Source organism: Hyla sarda, chromosome 4 (genome assembly GCF_029499605.1).
Source record: "Hyla sarda isolate aHylSar1 chromosome 4, aHylSar1.hap1, whole genome shotgun sequence".
Lineage (NCBI taxonomy): Eukaryota > Metazoa > Chordata > Amphibia > Anura > Hylidae > Hyla > Hyla sarda.
The window spans coordinates 6,061,039-6,086,137 of NC_079192.1; positions in this window are offsets into that span (position 1 = coordinate 6,061,039).

Sequence of the window (25,099 nt, forward strand, 5' to 3'; positions counted from 1 at the left end):
GCCCACCTGGTCGTGATGTACTAGACCAGGGAGCAGGGAGTTCAAACGGCCAGCTAGGATAGATGTGAAGAGTTTAGTATCTAGATTAATGAGGGAGATGGGTCTGTAGTTGGAGGGATGCAGAGGATCCTTTTTGGGTTTAGGGATGACTACTATAGAAGCCTGAAGAAAATCAGAAGGCATAGAGGCCCCAGAAAGAAGTTTATTGCAGAAAGAGGAAATATGGGGAGTTAATATATCAGATAATTTCTTATAGTAAAGAGCAGAAAGACTGTCGGGTCCCGGAGCTTTACCCAGTTTCAGGGTGGAGATTACCTTCGCTACTTCCTCAGAAGTGATCGGGGAGTTAAGATAGTCCCGCTGATCCGTGGTCAACCTTGGCAGGGCCACTGATGTCAAAAAGGCGTCCACCATTGCTGGAGAGGGAGGGGACCGTTCACTGTAAAAAGAGGTGTAGAAAGAATGAAAAGACTCATAGATATGGAAAGGGTTTGAAGAAAAAACACCCGGCCTGATCTGGACTCTGTGCACCCTATTAATGCGCTGTCTCTTACTCAGCATATGTGCTAACAATTTGTCTGGTTTGTTGGCCCACCTATAATAGGTCGCCTGGGTCCACCTCAAAGCCCTCTATGTGCCATCTGTAAGGATAGCATCTAATTGTCGTTTAGTGGAACGTATAGAATGATATAAATATGGTGTCGGCAGTTGTTGATGGGCTATGACCAATCTGGCTAATTTATGTTCAAGTAATGTTTGGGCTTTACGACGTGAGCGTCTAAGACCTGAGGCTATAGCAATGATCTTGCCCCTAATGGTAGCTTTATGAGCCATCCAGGTCCAACCAGGGTCGGACTCTGGGGTGACATTATCAGCAAAGTATGTGGTCAAGGCTGACGCAATCTCGTCTCTAATATGTGGCCTACACAGCAGCGACTCATTCAATCTCCAAGCGTAAGTTGTGGTGTCACGGGGTTGGAATGAGAAGACAGAGAAAACCATGTCATGGTCAGACCAGGAACATGGAATATGGCGGGCATATTGTAGAGCTGGGATTGAGGAGGTGTTTGTAAGAATCCAGTCTATCCTAGTGTATAGCTTTTGTGCTGGGGAATAATAGGAGTACCCACGTTGAGTCAGGTTATGTTCCCTCCAAGTATCTGCAAGGTCAGTGTCATGGAAGGAAGTCTGAAGAAGCCGCTGCTGTGCCCCGGACCTCCTAAACGCCGCAGTATGGGATCTATCCAGAACTCCATTGAAAACAACATTAAAGTCCCCACACCAGATAAGGGATACATACTGTAAAGACACCACTTTCTGACATATAGTAGAAAAAAATTGGATCAGGTCCTCAGTAGGGGCTTAGGTATTAACTATGCACATAGGGGTGTCATGGTAAAGGCCCTCCAGGATTAGAAATCAACCTTCAGGGTCGGAAATAGTGGAAGTGACGGAAAAGGGGAATGAATTGTGGAGAAGGGTCACTACTCCTCTGGATTTAGAGATAAATGAGGATGTGAAAGTTCTATTATAATTTGGATGAAGATAAGCTGGGAAGGAGGAGGGAGTGAAGTGTGATTCTTGGATACATAAAATGTCAGGGTTATGGGAAACATAATCCCGGAAGGCCTTTTTCCGCTTCAGAGGGGAGTTGAAGCCCCTTACATTATGTGATAGGACCCTACACATAACAGATTAAATAAAACAAGTGCCTACGACACGCTAAACACCTAGTACACAGACCCAGGGACACTGGCAAATAGTATATCGGTGAATGACAGGATATCAATTTGGTAAGGTATGTTAAGAAAAAGGGTTCGCCCTCATAATAAGAAAAGACATACAGAGGGATAACAAACTGGGGAAACAAAAACCAAACAAACAGTACAGTAGTGCAGGATAGGGTCACCCCAGTTAACCTGGTCGTGACCAACGATCCCATGTGTCTAGGACACAGAGGCAACAAGGTAGTCCGGACCGTCAAGCCTCCCAAAACGGTTGGGAGCAGCAGGTATAAGGCAATGAGACAATAATGAAGAAAAGGGGGAAAAGAGAAAAGAGAAGATGAAGAAAGTAGTATCATGAACAGGTGAAGTGAGGGAGGAGAAAGAAAAGAAAAAAAAGGGGGGGGAAGGAAGGTGAGGGGGGGAAGGAAGGTGAGGGGGGGAAGGAAGGTGAAGGTGGAAGGAAGGTGAAGGTGGAAGGGGAGGAAGGGGGTTAGATGGGAGAAATAAGCATTAGGAGACAAGAAGAAAAACCAAAAAGAAAAAACAGGTAGGAATGCATCCAACAGTAGAAACGGAACAGGTAGCTTGAGGCATCCTCATGTCAGAGAAATCCTGCTGTAAAGGAGCAACAGAGCATCCATGGAGACAGGAATTGTCCAGAGATAATCTTCAGGTGAGAAATGAGGTAATCCAACACGTTCACAGGTAGCTTCAGCCATCGGGGTACGAAGGAAGGGACCTGCGTTGTTTCTGGCTAGATCCAGTACGGTGCCAAACTCTCCTGGATTTTTGTGATCTGGGTGGCAGGGGTGGTTGATCATCATATGCTATCTTTTCACGTTGCAAGGCATCTTGAGCTTCAGAGAGTGTATGGACTAGGTAGGCATTAGAATTGACTTGGAATTGCAGGCTAAAAGGAAAGCCCCACTTATATCTAATTTGTTGCTTCTGCAGAGCTAGGGTGATAGGTTTCATGGTGCGGCGCCTCTCCAGTGTGGAGGGTGCTAGATCAGCATATATGTGGACAGACACAGGCATGCCCGGCAGGGGAGAGACATTACGTGCAGCTTGGAGAATACGGTCCCTCATGTCAGCATAATGTAGTTTAAGGATCACATCCCTGGGAATGTCCTGGTTTTTAGGCCGTGAAAGGGCTCTGTGGATCCTGTCCATACAGAACTGACTCACACCCACTTGCAGAAGGAGGGCGGCAAATAAGCCCGTAACTGCTGGAGTCAGGTCAGAGACATTTTCTGGCAGTCCCCGTATACATAAATTAGCTCGCCTCGACCTGTTCTCAAGGTCTTCCAATTTAAGCTCAAGGGCGTCCAGCTTGTCAGCATGGTCAGTGAGGGCCAGCCTGTCATGCTCTAGGTCATCAGCCAGTCTGTCATGTTTAAGTTCCAGGTCCAACACCCGTTGCCCCAGCTCACCCACCTGTTTAGTAAAGTCCATCACCGCCTTGGAAAGTTCCTCTCTAAACATCTTTTGGATATGGGTAAAAAGAGCAGAAGGATCCATGGGGATCGCCACATCGGCTGGAGCTGACGGCACATCAGCTATGTCGTCTTCCTCTGCTGTGGAAGTAGTAGTGCGGGACGCCGCCGGCGCCATATTTGTTTGTAGGCCCGCCCGGAACAATTCGGGAATAGTCTGCGATAGCTGCTGAGAATCTCCGCCAGACTTCTTCTTGTCCCTCACCGACATGTTGGCAGAAGGTATGAGGATAATCTGCTGCTTAGGAGCCCTATAGGGCGCTCAGTGAGGCTAATAGATGACGGCCGGTACGGAGCTCACATGGAGTGCGTCCTCTTCAGCGAGCTCTGCGCATGCGCCCCCCTCAGTGGTTCTTTAGCATACCATGTGTGCAGGGCACGGTCGTATCACGCTGATCTTCACATGGTTTGCTTGGGCAAAAAGAGTCACACAGGGGAGGAACTGCTAAAAGTAATTCGTAAAGAAATCGGAGCATGGCTTACTCCACGAAAACTGGAAACAGGAACCATGGTGACTAACAACGGGAAGAACATCTTGCATGCGCTGCGACTGGGAAGGCTGAGCCATGCATCCTGCATGGCACACATGTTAAATCTGGTTGTCAAGAAGTTCCTGTTCTCCCCATTTCCAAGACATCCTAACAATGGTAAAGGAAACTTTGCATGCACTTCAGCCACTCGTACACCGCAAAGCATACCTTCCTTGAGCTGAGCATCAGAACGGTATCCCACAACATTGTCTTATTTGTGACGTTGCCACACGTTGGAATTCCATCCTCCATATGTTGGACCAACTGTACGAACAGAGAAAAGCCATCACTGATTGCTTGATGATCCAAGCAGATGGGGGTACTCCCCTGTGTAACTTCAATGTGAACCAGTGGCAGCTCATACGTGACACCTGCCATTTGCTCAGGCCCTTTGAGGAAGCCACATTATTAGTACGTCGCCAGGATTACAGGATGAACGATGTCATTCCACTGCTTCATTTTCTACAACACATGTTGGAAACGATGGCTGGTCAGGGCAATAGAGACATGGCGCCTACATCTCATGGCCACATGAGTCCTGTGGGGGCTGAACTGGAGGAGGAGGGGGAGGGGCACAGTGGAGCACAGTTTAGGTTTCACCAAATGGACGTTTTTTCTAGTAATCTGACAGGAGAGGAGGAGCCGGAGCATCCAGAGGAGCTAGAGAGTTATGAGGAAGGCGAGACAGAGAACCCAGACACACCGTGGCAGTATGCAGTGGAGATGGAGGCAGGTAGTCCCACCGAGTCACTTGCACAAATGGCACAATGCATGCTCACCTGCTTGCATAGTAACAGCCGAATTGTCACTATTCGGGGCCTTTTTTAAACTCACTGAGAGGGAGGACAAAATGACCTACTACAGAGGCATCCTATGTAGTCAGTTGGCCGATGCCTATTGGCACTAACGTTAATCCTCTCGCAGGGGTGGGGTGGCAGGAGGGGAGGGGTGGGGTGGCAGGAGCAGTACCATCTCCATCAGCAGTAGTCGCCTGAGTCTACAGTTGCTGATGAGTAGCTTTCATAACCCGCATAGTGAAACTCATCAGCAACAGGTAGACCTGGACCAGGACCTGAACCAGCAGGTGGTGGCATACCTTGACATGCCCATGCCAACACACCTTGAAGATCCGCTTGACTTCTGGGCAGCCAAACTTGATTTATGGCCGCAACAAGCAGAGTTTGCCCTGGAAAAGCTGTTCTTCCTGGCCAGTAGTGTGCCATCAGAGCGGGTGTTTAGTGCGGCCGGGGCCATAGTCACCCCAAGCAAAATTTATCTGTCCATGAAAAATGTGGAGAGACTGACCTTTGTGAAGATGAATCAGGGATGGCTCAGCCAGGATTTCCACCCACCAATCAGAGTAGATTGACCATGGTGCTACACCAACACTTCACAAATATAAATAGTGCCAAACAGATTTAAGGCACTGCTCCCCAGTTACAAACAATCCAGCCACCTTCATAACCGGGTACTGGTATTGCCAACCACCGCACCACTCTGTCACCAGGTCACTTTCAGAACTCCTGATGCTGCTGCCACCTCCAGGCTGTTTCATTCAGCCACTATATGGTCTCCTTATGCTCCGGCCACCTCCAGGCTGTACCATTCAGACACTATATGGGCTTCTTATGCTTTCCCCACCTCCAGACTGTGTCATTCAGCCAATATATAGTTTTCTGATGCTGTTGGGACTGTCTTGGATATTACCCACAATTTGACGGTAGCACTAGCAAACAGCAGGCTCAATAGAGATTTCAACATTGATCTTTTAATGTTAGGGGTTGTGAAGCCCTCTTATGTACGCATCCTGCTGCCTGATCCAGGCTGTGTGTTTCAGGAACTGCTTGGCTCACTGATGCGCCTGGCACTGTGTCTAAATTTCTTTGATGTTAGCACTAGCTAACATACATCTTATATGCAGATTTCAGTATTCACCATTTAATGTTAGGGGTTATTAAGCCCTCCTGTGTACTTCTGCTGCTGCCTGATCCAGGCTGTGTGTTTCAGCAACTATATTAGTTTAGTGATGCTGCTGGACCTGTGCTTAAATGTTCTTTGATGTTAGCACTAGCTTACATACATTCCTAATTGAGATTCCAACATTGATCTTTCAATGTAAGGGGTTATGAAACCCTCTTGTGTACTGCAGATCCCTGCTCTTTACTGTGTGTTTCAGGAACTACTTGGCTTACTGATGCTGCAGGCCTTGGGCATTAAATTTTTGGATGTTAGTACTAGCTTACATACATGCTTAATTGAGACTTCAACATTGATCTTTCAATCTTAGGGGTTATGAAACCCTATTGTGTACTCCTGCTGCTGACTGCTCCTGCCTGTGTCATTCCGCAACTACATGGTTTAGTGATGCTGCTGGGCCTAGGACATTACCTATATATGTTTATGGTATCACTAGGTAACATATATCTTCAATGGAAATGTCACAATTCATCTTTTATTATTAGAGATTGTGAGGCCCTATTGTCTCCTTATCTGCCACCAAATCCAGGCTGTGCCATTCAGGCACTATATGGTCTCCTCATGCTTCAGCCAACTCCAGGCTGTGCCATTCAGCCACTATATAGTTTCCTCCTACTGATGCCACCTCCAGGCTCTGTCATTGTGCTGCCATGTGACTCCTTGTTAGACTTGGTCCTTTGTACCCACACGCCTGGGCCCGGGACACTAAAACTTGGGAGTTAAAAGTTACATTTCAAAATCCTCAACTTTAATTTCAAAATCTTACATTTCCATTTAAAATTCTTAAATTTCAATGGTCTCTTCATGCTGCTGCCAACTCAAGGCTGTGCCATTCAGACACTGTATAGTCTCCTCATGCTTCAGCCAACTCAAGGCTGTGTCAATCAGGCAATATATGGTTTACTGATGCTGCTGAGCCTGGGAATAAAAACTTTTGTTATGGTAGCACTAGCTACGCAAAATCTTCAGTTCAAATTTAAAATTTTGTCTTTTTTTCTTAGGGATCGTGATGCCCTGGGGTCTCCTCATGCTTCAGCCAACACCAGGCTATGTCATTCAGCCAATATATGGTTTACTGATACTGCGGGGCCTGGGAATGAAAACTTTTGTTATGGTAGCACTAGCTACTCCAAATCTTCAGTTTAAATTTCAAACTTCATCTGTTCTTTCTTAGGGATTGTGAAGCCCTGGTGTATACTCATGCTGCTGCCAACTCCAGGCTGTGCCATTCAGACACTTTATGGTCTACTCATTCTTCAGCCAACTAGAGGTTTTGTCATTCAGGCAATTTATGGTTTACTGATGCTGCTGGGCCTGGGTCTGGGAATAAAAATTTTTATATGGTAGCACTAGCTACCCAAAATCTTCAGTTTAAAATTCAAAATTCATCTTTTAATCTTAGGGATTGTGAAGCCCTAGTGTCTACTCTTGCTTCAGCTAACTTCAGGCTGATGTCATTCAGCCACTATATGGTCTCCTCATACTGATGCCACCTCCAGGCTCTTTCATTGTGCTGCTGTGCGGCAGTGATTCTAAAAGCGATGCTGGTAATCTGCATGTTATTCTGAATAACAGTATTATTTCACTACCCCAGCACACTCCATATGCATGTTAGAACACAGCAAAGTGTTCTATACCCCTATTGAGGCTCTCTGTAGCCCAGAAATAACAGAAAATAGATTTGCCGCAAATAAATTCGGATCGGACCAAATTTTTTCAAAAAATTCGGCGAATCGGCCGATTAAAATTTTCAAAAGTTCGCTCATCTTTAGTTACAATACAATATGTCATAAAGTTAGTTTCTTCATGCAGGAACTTCTCAGTCAGACAGAGAAAGGAATATTTTTATCTCAATAATGATCCATGTATAATGTAATGTTTTGTATAGTGATGAGCTGCAGGGGCCATATTCGAATTTGCAATATTTTGTGAATATATTGACGATTATTCATCCTCTGTTTGCGAAATTAGCACATTCCCCCTTTGCATTACGAATATTTGTGGTCAACACTAGTTTTGTATATTATTATTATTTAAAAAAAATAATCAGTATTTATTTCTATATTTCTCTAAGGACCAGAACACTGGAGACTCATCAGACAGGTCTGACCACTGGGACCCCAACAATCTCCAATGATCCATGCATAATGTAGTGTTTTAAATATTCTTATAAATATATATCTAGATTCACAGGATCTGCTAATGATTCAGATTTCCCTATTAACCAGAACCCTGTAGACTCATCAGACGATAGCAGAGATATCTCCAGGGGGTTCTTCTACCTGGTCCCTTGTCTTCATCTTGTAGATAAATATCGGCAGGTAATGCTTCACATTCAGGGGTCTGGGGGTCATAGAAGCTGACGCTGCTCCTGTGTAACATTGTCCTCCATCCCCCAGAGACCTGAGAACAACGAGAAGAAATATTCATCGGGAAATGAAGAACAAAGAAATATTTAATGTGAGTCATGTCTGTGCAGCTATAAGGACTTCCTAAAGAAGACTCCGAAATCTATGAACTATTAAATTTTTATAGTTGTTTAACCAGATTAAAATGTTATATTTATTATTATTATTATTATAAAAAAAGTATATATAATGTTTTACACCATACCGTAGGAGGAAATACACTGAAAACTAAACAATAGATTTTTTTCCCCTCAATTAATTTAGACATTTCTTTCATGAAGCAGTGGTGATATGAGGACACAGTTATACCTGGCAGATGTCCTGCAATAATTTCAGCCACTGAAATGTGCCCCATACATCACTACATGTATACATATATGTGAATGTACTCTAAAGTGTAAGATTCTCTACAAAATGTATATATACATATATATATATATATATATATATATATATATATTTAATCCCTAGATGATATTGGGAATACAAGTACGCCCTTGTTGTTTAAGGCTTAACCTCTTAGGATGTACATGTACGTCCTGCTCTTGCCGTATGAAGCTATAAGAAGCTGATTGAGGTTCATATCCAGTGGGTACCGATTGCTATCAGCAACTAGAATCCCCAGCTAATGCTGAACATTGCCAATCAAAGTCGTTGTGATCAAAGTCAATTTTGCTGTCTAAATGTGATGAGTTTACATCCCGGCTTGCGCAACAGGCTGATTGGGACCACCACAACAAAATTGAAGGGTTCACATCACCTGAGACGGACAGCAAAAGGGCCCTTTACCTGCCTCCCATGACAACCTAAAGCAATGGAGCGCCAATAACACTGGTCAATGCTATGCTATTGTATAACATTAAACAGTGCATTATATCTAATGATTACATGTTATAGTCCCCCATGGGGACTACAAAATAATAAAAAAAAGTAAAAAAAAAAAAAAACACATAAGCATATGTGGTATCGCCGAGGGCATAAATGTCCTAACTTTTTCAATATAACATTTAGTGTTGAGCGGCATAGGCCATATTCGAATTCGCGAATATTCGCGAATATATGGACGAATATTCGTCATATATTCGCGAATATTCGCATATTCGTAATATTTTCGCTTTATTTTCGCATATACAAAAATTTGCGTATGCGGAAATTAGCATAACCGGAAATTCGCATATGCAAAAATCAGCATATGCAAATTTTCGCATATGCGAAAATTCGCACACCTGTCTCACACAGTAGTATTAGAGCCTTCTTTACACCACTCAAGCTGGAAGCAGAGAGGGATGATCACTGTGATGTGTACTGTGAAAACAAAAAAAACGAATATTCGTAATTACGAATATATAGCGCTATATTCGCGAATATTCGCAAATTCACGAATATGCGATATTCGCGAATAAAATTCGTATTGCAAATATTCGCGAGCAACACTAGTAACATTAAGTAAACCACATGGTCAATGGTGTAACAATAAAACATTTCCAGAAATGTATATTTTTGGTAATTTCGTATACTACAAAAATAAATAAAATCCAATCAAAAAGTCCCATCAAAGCAAAAATAGTACCAATAAAAACTACAGATCATGGTTGCAAAATGGTGTTGTTTCTTTTTATCCATTTTGCCCCATAAATATATATATATATATATATATATATATATATATATTTTTTTTTTTTACCATAGATTTAGTGGTCATTACAAAGAACAAATGGTGATGCAAAAACAAGCCTCATGTCGGTCTGTAGAGGGAAATTTTTATCTAATTCATCCCCCATATATCGTTGAGCAATAGAGGTTTTTTGCTTCCTGGTGCTAAGGTGGTCTTCCCTATCTTCTGTATTTGATCCCCCTTTCTTCCAACCTTCATCTGTAGCCTTCCTTGACCTCTTGATGGTCCTAAGTTTTTAAAGAACTCTACCTACCCTGCCCTTAGCTCGACCTTTACATTGACTGAATTCTACCAGCCCTGACATCTGACTAATAATTGTCTTACACTTCGGTACATTGTTTGGATTCATCAGCTATTGTTTTTGTAGCCTACTCTGAGGCTGGTTACCTGGCTGCTGATAGGCTGCATGCTGCATGGGATTCAGGGTCATCCCGCCTACCCTTGTTCCCGCCTTTCCAGGATTCCTTGTCCCATGTCCTCACATGTGGATCTGCCATTTTAGATGCCCTAGAGCCTGGACCGCACTAAATGGAGTTTAACGAAGTGATTTGTACGATCGAATCGCGGTGATATTCACATTTGTTGCAAATAGAATTCTTCCTGAAATTCGTAACAAATTTGGATTTGTCAGATTCGATTCGCTCCTCCCTGAGGCTGGTAACCATGGAGATGCCTGCAGCAAAGTCCTAAAACTGTACAAGGGTTAAAGGGGAAAAAAAACAGGGGACTCTGCTGTACTGTTCAGCCCTACAGCAAATCTAAAGTATTTTAGAGTATTTACATTCCCCAACACTTACAGGTTAGAAATACATTGGTAAGTTGCTAAGTGAGATAATTTTCTATTGAGTTGAACCTTAGTGTTTTTTTTTATTTACTTAACCACTTAGGGACCCAGAGCATAAAGGTACGCCCTTGCTCCCTGGTACTTAATGACCCAGTACATACCTCATTCAGCAGGCATCTTGTGACAATGCCCAGGGGGGTCCTGAGACACCCCCCCCCCCCATGTCGGGGATCGCCTCAAATCGCCACCCTACCTATCCCTGCTATTGGTTGGTCAAGAGAGGCCAACCAATAGCAGATCGGGGATGGTTAAAGTTCAGTTTCCCCGTTCTGCTCACCCACGGTAGTCAGGTCAGGACTGGGGAACTATAGTGTGACCAGCGGCGGCGGTGGAGGTCCACTTACCGGTGGCGATTGGCGGCGGCGTGTAGTTTTGCAACAGCTGGAGGGCTACAGTTTGGAGATCACTGTGCAATGGTCTCTAAACCGTGGCCTTCTAGATCTTGTAAAACTACAACTCCCAGCATGCACGAACAGCTAACAGCTGTCTCGGCATGCTGGGAGTTCTATATATTTTGAATAATGTCAAGTCAATGGGTTGCTGGGGTAGCCCAAGGCCTTTCCTTGGCCTCAGCGTCTTCCTTTACTCAGCAATTGTTAAAGCCACGATCACATAAATCAATGTAACGCAATAGCATTACATTGAGCTATGTAAGTCATCAACTAATGGCTTCTAAAAGATCCCTAGGGAATGAGCAAAAAAGTAAAAAAATAAATATATATATATATATATATATATATATATATATATATATATAACCTCCCTTTTTACTTTTTCTAAATAAAACACTGTAAAAATTACCATATGTATAATAGTCCGAATTAGGGATGAGCAAATCAAATCTGACGAATCGAAATTCGTTACAAATTTCAGGAAAAATTGGATTTGCAACGAATGCGAATATAGTCGTGATTTGCAAAATTGCTTCATTAAAATCCATTTAGTGCGGTCCAGGCTTTAGGGGCATCTAAAATGGCAGATCCACATGTGAGGACATGGGGCAAGGAACTCTGGGAAGGTGGGAAGACAAGGCGGGAAGGCGGGTAGGCGGGATGACCCTGAATCACATGTATGATGCAGCCTATTAGCAGCCAGACAGCCCTGTGATGTCACAGCCCTATATAATCGGCAGCCATCTTCACTTCAGTGTTCTATTGCAGAGAGAGAGAGGGACAGAGAGCAGTGTGTGTTGCACAGAAAATCATTTTTAAAGCAGCGGTTCACCTCTAGCCCAAATCCAGCCTAGAAGCACTGATAGTGAAGGGAAAGAGATTGAGAATTGTGCAATTGTGGGTGTAGTACACAGTGACTGGTGTGTGCAACTGAAAAGCTAATAGTAGCCAGCCAGTTAGGGTGAGCAGAACACTAAAAGCGTATTGTCCTCTATTAAGAGTAACCTGTGCGTACATCTTTGGGGTATACCATTTTGTTCCTGTTAAAGACTCAAGGGCCTAGATACTGTGAAAGGCCAGCCAAAAGTACAGACCTGCTGGTGTTGTAGACAAAATACTGTTTTAAGCATACTGGAGCGTATTGTTCTCCCCTCATATACGCACTAAGTATGTCAGGCAGAAAAGGGCCAGGACATGCACAGAGGAGGGGCAAAGGGCTAAATTCATCAGACGCAGGCAGAGGTCGCAGCAGACTAGGGGCAAGTGGCAGCAGGAGTCGCAGCAAGAGGCCTGAGCTCATTCTGCCACTATATGGTCTCCTCATGCTTCCGCCACCTCCAGGCTGTGTCATTCAGCCATTTTATGGTCTCCTCATGCTGCCGCCAACTCCAGGCTGTGTTATTCAGCCACTATATGGTCTCCTCATGCTGCAGCCAACTTCAGGCTGTGCAATTCAGCCACTATATGGTCTACTCATGCTTCCGCCACCTCCAGGCTGTGACATTCTGCCACTATATGGTCTCCTCTTGCTGCCGCAAACTCCAGGCTGTGTCATTCTGCCAGATCATGGTCTCATCATGCTTCCGCCACCTTTAGGTTGTGTCACTGTTCTGCCATGTGGTCTCCTCATGTTGCTGGCACATTAAATGAAACTTTTTAGGTTCATGTATTTGAAATCTTCAATTTAAATGCTAAAAAATATCTTTAATATTTCCAATTGTGAGGCCCTATGGTCTCGTCAGGCTGTTGCCACCTCCAGGCTGGGTCATTCAGCCACTATATGGTCTCCTCATGCTGCCGGCACTCCACCAATATAAGGCTTCCTGATACTGATGCCACCTCCAGGCTCTGATTCTAATAGCGGCACCTCTAATCTGCATGTCTAACCCAGCACACAAATTTTGTGTGTTACAGCAAGGCAAAGTGTTCTACACCCCTATTGAGCCTCTCTGTAGCCCAGAAATAGCTGTTTTTAATAGAGATTTGTCGCAAATAAATTCGGACCGAACCAGATTTTTTCGGAAAATTTGGCGAATTGGCCGAATCGAATTTTTTAACAATTCGCTCATCTCTGGTCCAAATGTCCAAACTATTAAATGATTACTTTCCAGATCCCACACGGTCAACAGTGTATATGCAAAAGATGTTCCAAACATCAAAATTGCTGATTTTTGGTCATATCACATCCTAGAAAAAATAAAATAAAAAAGATGGAACTGCACAAAATTAGTACCATTAAAAAACTACACTTCAAAAAAATTAACCCTAACACAGCAAAGCTCCATCGTTACAGGGGTCGGAATAATTAGGCAATGAACAGATTTTTGGTATCATTGAAACGTACTGATCCATCAAATAAAGATAGTATGTCAGTTTTACCGTATTCTGACATTGCCCCACAAAATTGTCTAAATACTTTTTTTTGCCCTCCAATTTTTTTCTTGGCTCCAGTATACATTATATGATAAGATGAAGTATGCCAATGAAAAAAAGAAATACATATATATATATATATATATATACATATATATATATATATATATATATATATATATATATATATATATATACAGTACAGACCAAATGTTTGGAGACACCTTCTCATTCAGAGTTTTCTTTATTTTCATGTCTATGAAAATTGTAGATTCACACTGAAGGCATCAAAACTATGAATTAACACATGTGGAGTTATAGACATGACAAAAAAAAGTGTGAAAATATGTCATATTCTAGGTTCTAGCCACCTTTTGCTTTGATTACTGCTTTGCACACTCTTGGCATTCTCTTAATGAGCTTCAAGAGGTAGTCACCTGAAATGGTCTTCCAACAGTCTTGAAGGAGTTCCCAGAGATGCTTAGCACTTGTTGGCCATTTTTGCCTTCACTCTGCGGTCCAGCTCACCCCAAACCATCTCGATTGGGTTCAGGTCCGGTGACTGTGGAGGCCAGGTCATCTGGCGCAGCACCCCATCACTCTCCTTCTTGGTCACATAGTCCTTACACAGCCTGGAGGTGTTTGGGGTCATTGTCCTGTTGGTCCAACTAAACGCAAACCGGATGGAATAGCTGCAAGATGCTGTGGTAGCCATGCTGGTTCAGTATGCCTTCAATTTCGAATAAATCCCCAACAGTGTCACCAGCAAAGCCCCCCACACCATCACACCTCCTCCTCCACACCAGCACACCTGTGAAGTGAAAACCATTTCAAGTGACTACCTCTTGAAGCTCAACAAGAGAAGGCCAAGAGTGTGCAAAGCAGTAATCAAAGCGAAAGGTGGCTACTTTGAAGAACCTAGAATATGACATATTTTCAGTTGTTTCACACTTTTTTGTTATGTATATAATTCCACATGTGATAATTCATAGTTTTGATGTCTTCAATGTGAATCTACAATTTTCATAGTCATGAAAATAAAGAAAACTCTGAATGAGAAGGTGTGTCCAAACTTTTGCTCTGTACTGTATATATATATATATATATATATATATATATATATGTGTGTGTATATATATATATATATATATATATATATATATATATATATTGAATCTTAGAAGATGAGAATCATGAAAACATAAGCCAAAAAACTAAATTTGGGGAAGGGGTCAAGATTTAGTGAAAGCTGAACTATAATAATAGTTAGTTTTATCTATAAAAGTTATCTCCAAGTTATTTTATGACTCCTATCATGATTGATTGAATAACGGCTCTACTTTCTTATTTTGATTACAGGCAAATCTGACTGAGGTTTCAGAGTTTTTCCTCTTAGGAATTCAAGGAACTCAAATTTTAAGAAATGTTCTATTCTTTTTGTTTTTCCTTATTTTTTTGGCAACAATTTGTGGTAACCTCCTGATCATCGCCCTTGTGTCCACAAGCAAGAAGCTCCACACCCCAATGTACTTCTTCATCTCACAACTGTCCATCAGTGACATCTTATTGGTCACAGTTATTGTCCCCAAACTTCTCCACATCCTACTGAATAATGGGGGGACCATGACTTTCATTGGTTGCCTCACTCAGTTTTTCTTTTTCTGCGCCTCAGAAGCCTTTGAATGTTTCCTCCTCGCTGTGATGTCTTATGACAGATATGTGGCCATCTGTAATCCTCTCGAGTATACGTCTATAATAACAAGTGGATATTGTGTAAAACTTATTGTGTTATGTTGGCTGGCTGTATTTACCATAGTAGTTATTGACACTTTAACATTACTGAGGCTAAAGTTTTGTGAAAAAACGATTATTGACCATTTTTACTGTGATCCCGTTCCACTGCTGGAAATTGCCTGTTCAGGTACTCACTTTGTCCAGTTAGAAGTGTCTATTCTAGGCCCCCCCATACTTTGCATTCAAATCATCATAATAATAGTGTCATATGCGAATATTATTTCCACCATTGTAAAGATTCCATCCAGTATCAGTAGACAGAAAGCCTTCTCCACCTGTAGCTCCCACCTCATTGTGGTCTCCATTTTTTTTTGCTCTTTGTTCAGTGTTTATGTCGTCCCGACAAGAGGAAAAACATCGACAATTGGTAAAATCCTCTCCCTGCTATATACTGTGTTCACTCCATTTATAAACCCCATTATATACAGTCTGAGGAATAAAGACATTAGGAAAGCTGTACAGGAAACATTTAAAAACAAAACAAATAACTAGGGCTTTCCAGACCCCACGATTTCCCTTAAACAATTATCCCCTTAATGACAACGGACGTAAATGTACGTCCTGGTTTGGCGGAACTTCCCGCACCAGGACGTATATTTACGTCCTGTTTATGACCGCGAGCATCGGAACGGTGCTCACGTCGTACACGGCAGGTTCCGGCTGCTAGTAGCCTGTTATGGCCGACATCCGCGATCGCGCCGATGTCCACCATTAACCCCTCAGATGCCGTGATCAATACAAATCCGATCATATAACATGGCGGACAGAGGTCCCATCAACTGGCTCCAGCCATCTCCCAGGGTCTTCTGCTCTGGTCTGCGATCAAGCAGACCAGAGCAGAAGATGACCGATAATGCTGATCAGTGCTATGTCCTACACATAGCACTGAACAGTATTAGCAATCAAAGGATTGCTATATATAGTCCCCCTATGGGGACATAAAAAGTGTAAAATAAAAGTTGAAAATTTTAAAAATAAAAAGTTAAAAAAAAGTAAAAATTCCCTCCCCCAATAAAAATGAAAAATGTCAGTTTTTCCCATTTTACCCCCAAAAAGAGTAAACATTTTTTTTATAAATATATTTGGTATCGCCGTGTGCGTAAATGTCCACATTATCAAAATATAATGTTAATTATACGGTAAATGACGTAAATGTAAAAAATTTTGTCCAAAATGCAGCATTTTTGTCACATTTTATAAAAAAAAATAATAAAAAATGATCTAAAAGTTTTATATATGCAAATGTGGTATCGATAAAAAGTTCAGATGACGGCGCAAAAAAATTAGCCCTCATACCGCCCTATATATTTGGAAAAATTGATGTATTTTATAATACTGATTTTGTACAAAAAGTTGTAGATTTTTTTTTAAGCGGTACGAAAATATAAAAGTATCTAGACATGGGTGTCATTTTAATCGTATTAACCCACAGAATAAAGAACACATGTAATTTTTACTGTAAAGTGTACAGTGGGGAAAACAAAACCCTCCAAAATGCGCAAAATTGTGGTTTTCATTTAAATTTCTTCCCTAAAAAAATTTTTTTTTTGGGTTCGCCGTACATTTTATGGTAAAATGAGAGGTTTCATTACAGAGTACAATTGGTCACACAAAAAACAAGCCCCTATATGGGTCTGCAGATTGAAATATAAAGGAGTTATGGATTTTAGAAGGCCTGGTCCTTAAGGTGAAAATGGGCTTGGTCCTTAAGGGGTTAAAGGGGGTTTCCGAATAAATAATAATAATCAAATAATAAAAATACAACGTTCCAGGGGGATAAAATCTAAATATACAGCACATAATTAAGTTGCCGAGTTCAGCGTTAGTCCACACAGTCCTCACTTTATTTGCCTGCATGAAGTCCTCTCCAGGTCCTCCTGGTGATGTTCAGAATTCACTGAGACTGCGTTGTGTTCAGATTGTCATCAGGAGAACTACGGAACACATAAATAGGGGTAAAAGTGAGCTGAGACCCAAAACCCAGATTCAATCGGAACTTCAATGGGGTTCGTTTCGAATCTGGGTGTGGGGGGGCTCCGCTCACTTAACTCTACTCCAATCATGTGTTTTCTTTTTCTCCTGATGACAATCTAAACACACCACAGTGAGCTCTTTGCTCCAGTACAGCAAGTAAGGCGTTAATTAACACTGCTGAGTGCCAAATAACTGGGGGGGGGAGGCGATTGTATACTGTATACAGAAGAAGATCAACTTAAAAACTTTGTTCTTGGTCCGTCTCTCTTCTTCTGTAGTCCCACTACTAAAGATGATGTCATTAGAGGTGGAGCTACAGAAGAAGAGCCCCGGACCGAGAAGGAGGTTGGTAAGTATGGGGTCTGTTCACATTTTAGCATGCATTTTGTTTTAAAAAGGTATGTTAAAAATGTATAATGTGAACAGACCCTGTCAAGGATGCCTTGCAGTAAGGCCTTAAACTGTGAGTGACTACCGCTGTGCTATTTTGCTGAGTGTCGACATGAGCAAATTCACACCACACAATGTTGGTATAAATGCCCTTCTCAGTACTGACTCCAAAGGAGCTCTACCGTTAATTAGAAAATCACATTCATTTTTTTTTTACAATTGACAAAAAGGGGAGGGTAAGACTATCGCATCAAATCATCGTTTTATATGCTGATTGGTCATTTGAGCATGGCGTAGCATAGGTCACTCATGTTGCATCTTCTCTATCTTGAGTTTTTTTCCATCCTTCCACAAAGCCCAATGTTTAGACTTCAACTGCTAACTTCTTGTATCTTGGCTCCATCCACGGTTCTCATCTTAATTACAGGCAAAGAGCAAGCTGAAATGTTTTGAATTAAGGAAAACAAAGTTCTTCAGCAATATTTTAGCAAGAGTGTATAGCATTTAGCAAAGGCATATGAGTATAGATATAGAGATCAATATACCAGAATATTATAGACCCAACAACCATTTTTGCCAGTGCCCATCTCCAGCACTCACGGAAGCAGCACTGCTAGCTGTGGCTGCAGATCTTACCTCCACCATCCGGAGCGAAATACGGTCAGTGGTGTCCAGCATGCAGCAAGAACTGCTCTCCCTTGGGACCCACACTTCCCACGTTGAGAACAAAATTCGAAATCTCATCTCTGCCCACAATACTGTAGTGGACAGTGTTATTGCCATGGAGAACAAAATAGCTGCTCTCAAGGCTAAAATTGCTGACATGGAGGACTGTTCCAGGAGAAAAAGCCTCCGGATCTGCGGTATTCTAAAGGATGTTAAAGATGAAGACCTCACAGGGTTTGATACAGATTACTTCGCTGCCCTGCTGCCTTCGGCCTCCACTCAGGACTTGTTGCAAGATAGGGTGCACTGTCTCCCTAAACCAAAATCGATCCCTGCCGCCTCCTTTTGTGATGTTATAATGAGGGTGCATTTCTACCACGTGAAGGAAAATATTGTCCTGGCTGCTCGCCAACCCTCGAATTACCGGACCGGTTCTCCCAATTGTCCATTTTTGCTTACCTCACCGCGGCAACATTGGCTCGTCGACGAGAATTTACCAAAGATACCACTATCCTGCGGCCTCGTGGCATCCTCTATAAATGGGGATTCCCAACCAAGATTCTTGCCACTTACGAAGAATCTAAACATGCTGCATCTTCACTGGAGGACTTATTGGATTTCTGCCATGCCTTGCATCTTTCCTTATCTTCATCTGCAGAGCACGAGGTCCCCACTCACCCTCCTCGGAAGCTGTCCAATGACTGGACTGTGGCACAGTGTGGAAAACGTAAATTAGCTTAAGATTATTTCTTATATGGGTTAATATATACCTAGCCGGATAGGCACATGTTAGTATATGGTTATGTTCTTTTCTCCATATTCCCCCGACAGTGGCTCTCTCCAGGGGTTACTCTGGTTACAGCTCTTGCGCATTGCAATATTTTTTAGCACCATGTTGGTGCGACCTTTTCTGTATATTCTCATTATTATTTCTGTGAGTACACTCGATAAGATGTTCATTGCTATGTTATGGGAATGTCTAATTATTTGCTCCTATGAATGTGAATCTAGAGGTATGCTGCTGCCGCGGTTATCCTCCCCCCACAATGGTTATACAAATTGCTTCACTGAATGTCCGGGGACTGAACTCCCCATATAAGCGCTCGCTAGGTCTACTAATTAGAGAGGATCAATGGTCTTATATGTATTCACTGCCCTTTACACTCTACGAGTATACTAACCATATGGAATCTTCGAGAAAGTTACTGTATCGATGGTACTACACTCCCGACCGCTTGTCTAAAATCTACCTGGCAGCTAACCCAGCATGTTGGAAGTGTGGTGTTCAAGTGGGGACCAGCTACCATGTCTAGGGGTAATGCACCAAAATCGCTCCATTCTGGCGTGTAGTGTTTGACCTATTCTCCAAAGTTCTATGCTTTCCTGTGACATGGGATCCAAGTACAGTGGTCCCTCAACATACGATGGTAATTCGTTCCCAATGAACCATCGTTAGTTGAAACCATCGTATGTTGAGGGATCCGTGCAATGTTAAATATAGGAAGGGATACTCACCTGTCCCCGCTGCTCCGGACCGTCACCGCTGCCCTGAATGTCATCGTCCTTCACTGTCGCCACGTCCCCGTCGCTCCAGACTGTCTCGGCTGCCCAAGATCATCATTCCTTATCGCCGTCATCACGTCGCTACGCACGCCGCTCCTATTGGATGACGGGACGGCGTGCGTGGCGACGTGATGACGAAGATGGAGAGCGTCGGCGCTGCAGGGGATCCCGAAGAGGACGGTTGTGCGCGCCGGGACATGTAAGTGATCTTCACCGGATCACACAGGGCACCTTAAACGGCTATCCAACGTCAGCTGAAGCAGTCTGCGCTGCCGGATAGCCGTTTATGCGGTGGCCCCGACATACAAAAGCATTGTGTGTTGATGCTGCCTTCAACATGCGATGGCCTCTGAGAGGCCATCGTATGTTTAAATTATCTTATGTCGGGGCCATCGTAGGTTGGGGGGTCGCTGTATGGCTTTGCTCTCCTTTCAGCTGCAAGATTTCCCTGCGGACTGCCGCACTATAGTTTTTCATGTGCTCACTACTGCACATACTTTCATTGCTTCCCTATGGAAATCTAGTATACACAGTAGTAACCGAGTTATCTCAATGTGTAGAGCGTATATACAACTCCTATACGACAGAGCTCCAGCCTCTCTGTTCAATAGTTCATGATTCGACACACATGTATAGGGCGCAACTCCAGCTGACACGCCGGCAACAGGATTTTAGGTGAGTATACACATGAATGTTCTGACTCACGGTTTAGTAGAAAGTTTCTTTCTTGTTTATTCAAGTATATTCGGGTATTGTGTCGCAGGACATCAGGTTAGCAGCATAATATGCAAGCAGCAAAGGTGGATACAAGCTCCATGCTCCCTTCAGTCATGGGCCATGACTGAAGGGAGCATGGAGCTTGTATCCACCTTTGCTGCTTGCATATTATGCTGCTAACCTGATGTCCTGCGAGACAATACCCGAATATACTTGAATAAACAAGAAAGAAACTTTCTACTAAACCGTGAGTCAGAACATTCATGTGTATACTCACCTAAAATCCTGTTGCTGGCGTGTCAGCTGGAGTTGCGCCCTATACATGTGTGTCGAATCATTCCCTATGGAAATATCAGGACTCTCTGGACATTTCTGTCTTCATTGCTAAAGTCAATTTTTGATGCTCCATGGAGAGACTCATGGTGGCACGTACTGGGAGAGAACTAGCCTTTATTCAAAACTGGGACAAATGGCTGCACTCTGGACTTAGTGGAACATTTTAACCCACTACATCTGTAATGCCTGGATTGGGAGTTTCTTTATGATTTCGTATGGAATGTGCTAGGGTTTCAGATGACCTTTTAGGTACTTTTGTTACCAAAGTATATGCATGCCTAGATTGACTCCGCTGCAGAATTACAAATGGGTATACTACTGTTTTTTTCATTTTCTTCTTTGTTCCTTTTTCTTTCTTTCATTATATCTTATTTTATTTCATTGTTATAATGTATGAGGGCATTGCTATGCTCGTTTCTATGTTTTGAATCTCTTTTAAAACTCAATAAATAAAACTTGGAAAAAAATTAATAAATAAATAAATAAAACTGGTTTAGTCCCCAGGGGAGAGGGCTAAAAATGTACTAACCCACTTTTTGTGTTTTCTTTTCGTCTCAGATCCATGTATGGTGAGGACTACTTCAGATTCGGTGGACTACATTGATGATGAGCATTTTTTATTTCTTTAAATAAAATGGTTAACGAGGGCTTATGGGGCTTGTGTAATTTAAAAAAAATGTATTTAACAAGCTAAGTAGTGGAAGTCATCTCTTAGACGGAAACCATTTATAAGCTGGGGCTTAGAGTTAGCCCCAAAAACAGCTAGCTCTAATCCCCAATTATTACCCTAGTACCCACCGCCACACAGGAGCCGATACCAACAGGCCTGAGTTTAGATGTTAACAGGCTGGTGTTATTTAGACTGGGGAGGGCCAGTTACAATGGGCGTCGCCCACCCTGGTAACGTGAGGGTGTTGCTGCTTGGTTGGTAACTGGCTGATAAAAAAAATAGGGGAAACCATTCAATTTGTTTTCATAAATACATTTTAACCCCTTAAGGACTCTGGGTTTTTACGTTTTTGCACTTTTGTTTTTTCCTCCTCACCTTTTAAAAATCATAACCCTTTTTGCACATACAGACTCATATGAGGGCTCTTTTTTTGTGCCACCAATTTTACTTTGTAATGACATCAGTCATTTCACCCAATAATCTATTGTGAAACAAAAAAATTATCATTGTGTTAAAAAAAAACGCCATTTTGTGGCGTTCCGTTTCTACGCAGTGCATTTCGGTAAAAATTACATCTTCTTTTTATTCTGTAGGTCCATACGATTAAAATGATCCCCTACTTATATAGGTTTGATTTTGTCGTACTTCTGGAAAAAATCATAACTACATGCCTGAAAATTGAGATGTTTAAAAATGTCATCTTCTGACCCCTATAACTTCTATATTTTTCCACATGCAGAGATGTATGAGGGCTCCTTTTTTGGGCCGTGATCTGAAGTTTTTATCGGTACCATTTTTTTATTGGAATTTTTGATCGCTTTTTATACATTTTTTATGGTATAAAAAGTGACCAAAATACGCTATTTTGGAATTTTGAATTTTTTTACGTGTGCACCATTGACTGTGCGGTTTAATTAACAATATATTTTTATAGTTCAGACATTTACGCACACAATGATACCACATATGTTTATTTTTATTTACACAGTTTTTTTATTTTTATGGGAAATGGGGGGTGATTCAAACTTTTATTAGGGGAGGGGTTAAATCATCTTTATTAACTTTTTTTCACTTATTTTTTTGCAATGTTATAGCCCCCATAGCGGACTTTAACATGCATTACACTGATTGCCCACACTGATCAATGTTTTGCCATAGCATAGCATTGAGCAGTTCTTTCGGTGCTCGACTGCTCCTGCCTGGATCTCCGGCACGGAGCAGTCATCCGGCGATCGGACAACGAGGAGGCAGGTAGGGACCCTCCTTGTTTCCTCGTTTCCGTTTTTTTTTTTACTTTAGACTCGACGATCAACTTTGATCGCCGCGTCTGAAGGGTTAATACCGGGCATCCCCACCTTGGTGATGTTTGGTATTATCCGCGGTTTCCTGCCAATGATAGCCGCTGGGACTCCACGTGACCCCGCGTTACATTGCAGGAGCCGGCACAGGACGTAAATATACGGCCTGCGTCGTTAAGGGGTTAAAAAAAACATGTTGGGTTCCCTGTCTTTTCATTCTCAAACAGATACCAACCCAGCAGCAACAGCCTAACAATACCAGGGTGGGTGAGGACCATTATTACTGACCATCCCCAGCTTAAATAATGCCAGCCTGTTACCGCCTATGCCCAGGAGTGCTTTTTTGACATTCTGGGCCTGTTGGTACCAGCTCTTCCTGGCACACCTGTGGTGGTGGGTACTGGGGTAATAATTGGGGTTTAGCACTAGCTGTCTTTTGGCTTAACACAAATTTTGTACATGAGACGTCTTTCACTACTAAGCCTGTAAAATCTATTTAAGAAAAACATGACATATGTTTTTAAAATATTTATTACAAAAAACACTCCCCCATTTTATTTAAATAATAATATAGAAAACCACTGTTTATCGACATAGTCCACCGAATCCTAAGGAGTCCTCTGCATACACATATCTGAAATGAGAAGAAAAGAAAAACACAAAAAATGCATTTGTACATTTAGAGCATTCTTTCCTGGGATTAATGCGCCCAACAACCAGTGCATTCCTAAACAGGGAGCCTCCAACTGTTGCTACACAACAACTCCCATCATTACCAGACTGCCAAAGGCTGTCTGAAAATGTTGGGAGTTGTAGTTAATCAACAGAGAGCCCCCAGTTTAGAAACAGCGGAAGGCTTGATGTTGCTAAACTACTACTCCCATAGTTTCCAGACAGCTTTTGGTTTTCTAGAAATAAAGAGGGTTGTAGTTTAACTACAGCTGGAGGCTCCCTGTTTGGGAAAGCACTGTTCACATACACATTTTTAACATGCCTTTTTAAAACAAAAATTCATGTTAAAAACACACAAAGTGGAAAGACCTACACCTACCAACCTTCTTCTTGGTCCGGGGCTCCTCTTCTGTAGTTCCACCTCTAATGACTTCATCATTAGTAGTGGGGCTACAGGAGAAGACCAATGGACCAAGAACAAGGTTGGTAACATGATCTTCTCCTGTATACAGTATAAAGAAAAAGTTGTTACAACCATGAAGCAAACAAGAAGCAAACATGCTAGATGAATCAAGGCTTCCTTTACATCTCAGCAGCAGCTACAGCAGGGCTTAGCATAACATTTTCCTTGCTCTTCTGTTGTTGTTTATTTCCTCAAAGTACAACTCCTAGCACCTCACAAAGTGAGGGAATTAGTAACCAGTGCCAGACTGTTCAGCACTTATGGAAACCCTTTCCTTGCTGTGCTGTTGTTACTTTCATGTCTGCTCCCACAGCATCTTGCAGCACAGTACAGGCTTGTTTGGTGCACTTTCACCAGCATTATGTCATGGCATAGAAGGGAGAAGTATGTGCTGTGATTGTGATCTGTAGTTTTTACTGGTGCCATTATGAGATAGATGGGCCTTTATGAACATTTATTGCATTTATATTGAATTTTTTGTGGAATGTGAGTTGAAAAAAAACATCACAGAAATCAGCTATTCCCATTTGGGCTTTTTATGCTTATGAGCAGGATACATAGATTTTCATTTTATATGTTTTGACATTCCTACACATGGCAATACCAAATATCTATCTTAGGACAGATTCACACGGTCAAAAATGTGCAGAATGTCTGCACGGAAAACAAGGTGGACATTCCAAACATTTGCATAATCCGGCGGATGCTATGAACATGTACCTTCTCATAGACAGTAATGCCTTTCTGAGCGGATTCCGCAGAAAGAATAGACAAGTCTATTATTTCTGCGGACATCGGAATCATGATTTCTGTGGCAGAAAAATCTGCCGTGGGCATTCCACTGTGTGCACAGTGTAGCAGAATCACATTGAAATCAATGGGACTGCAGCAGAATGTCGCTACAGAATTTGTGGCGGAATTCTGCACAGGCTATTCGCCACCTGAACATGGCCTTACACGGGACAGCATCCCTTTATAGTGTTAAGTGAACCAAATCCGTAGAAGCTAGATTCGGGAAGAAGTTTTGGAAATATTTGCTTTGGCTAAAGCTGTTAACATGGCGCTTACTCTATGTGTGAAGCGATGAGGAACACTGCATAACAGCAAGAAGTAGGTCTACACATAAAACGTCAG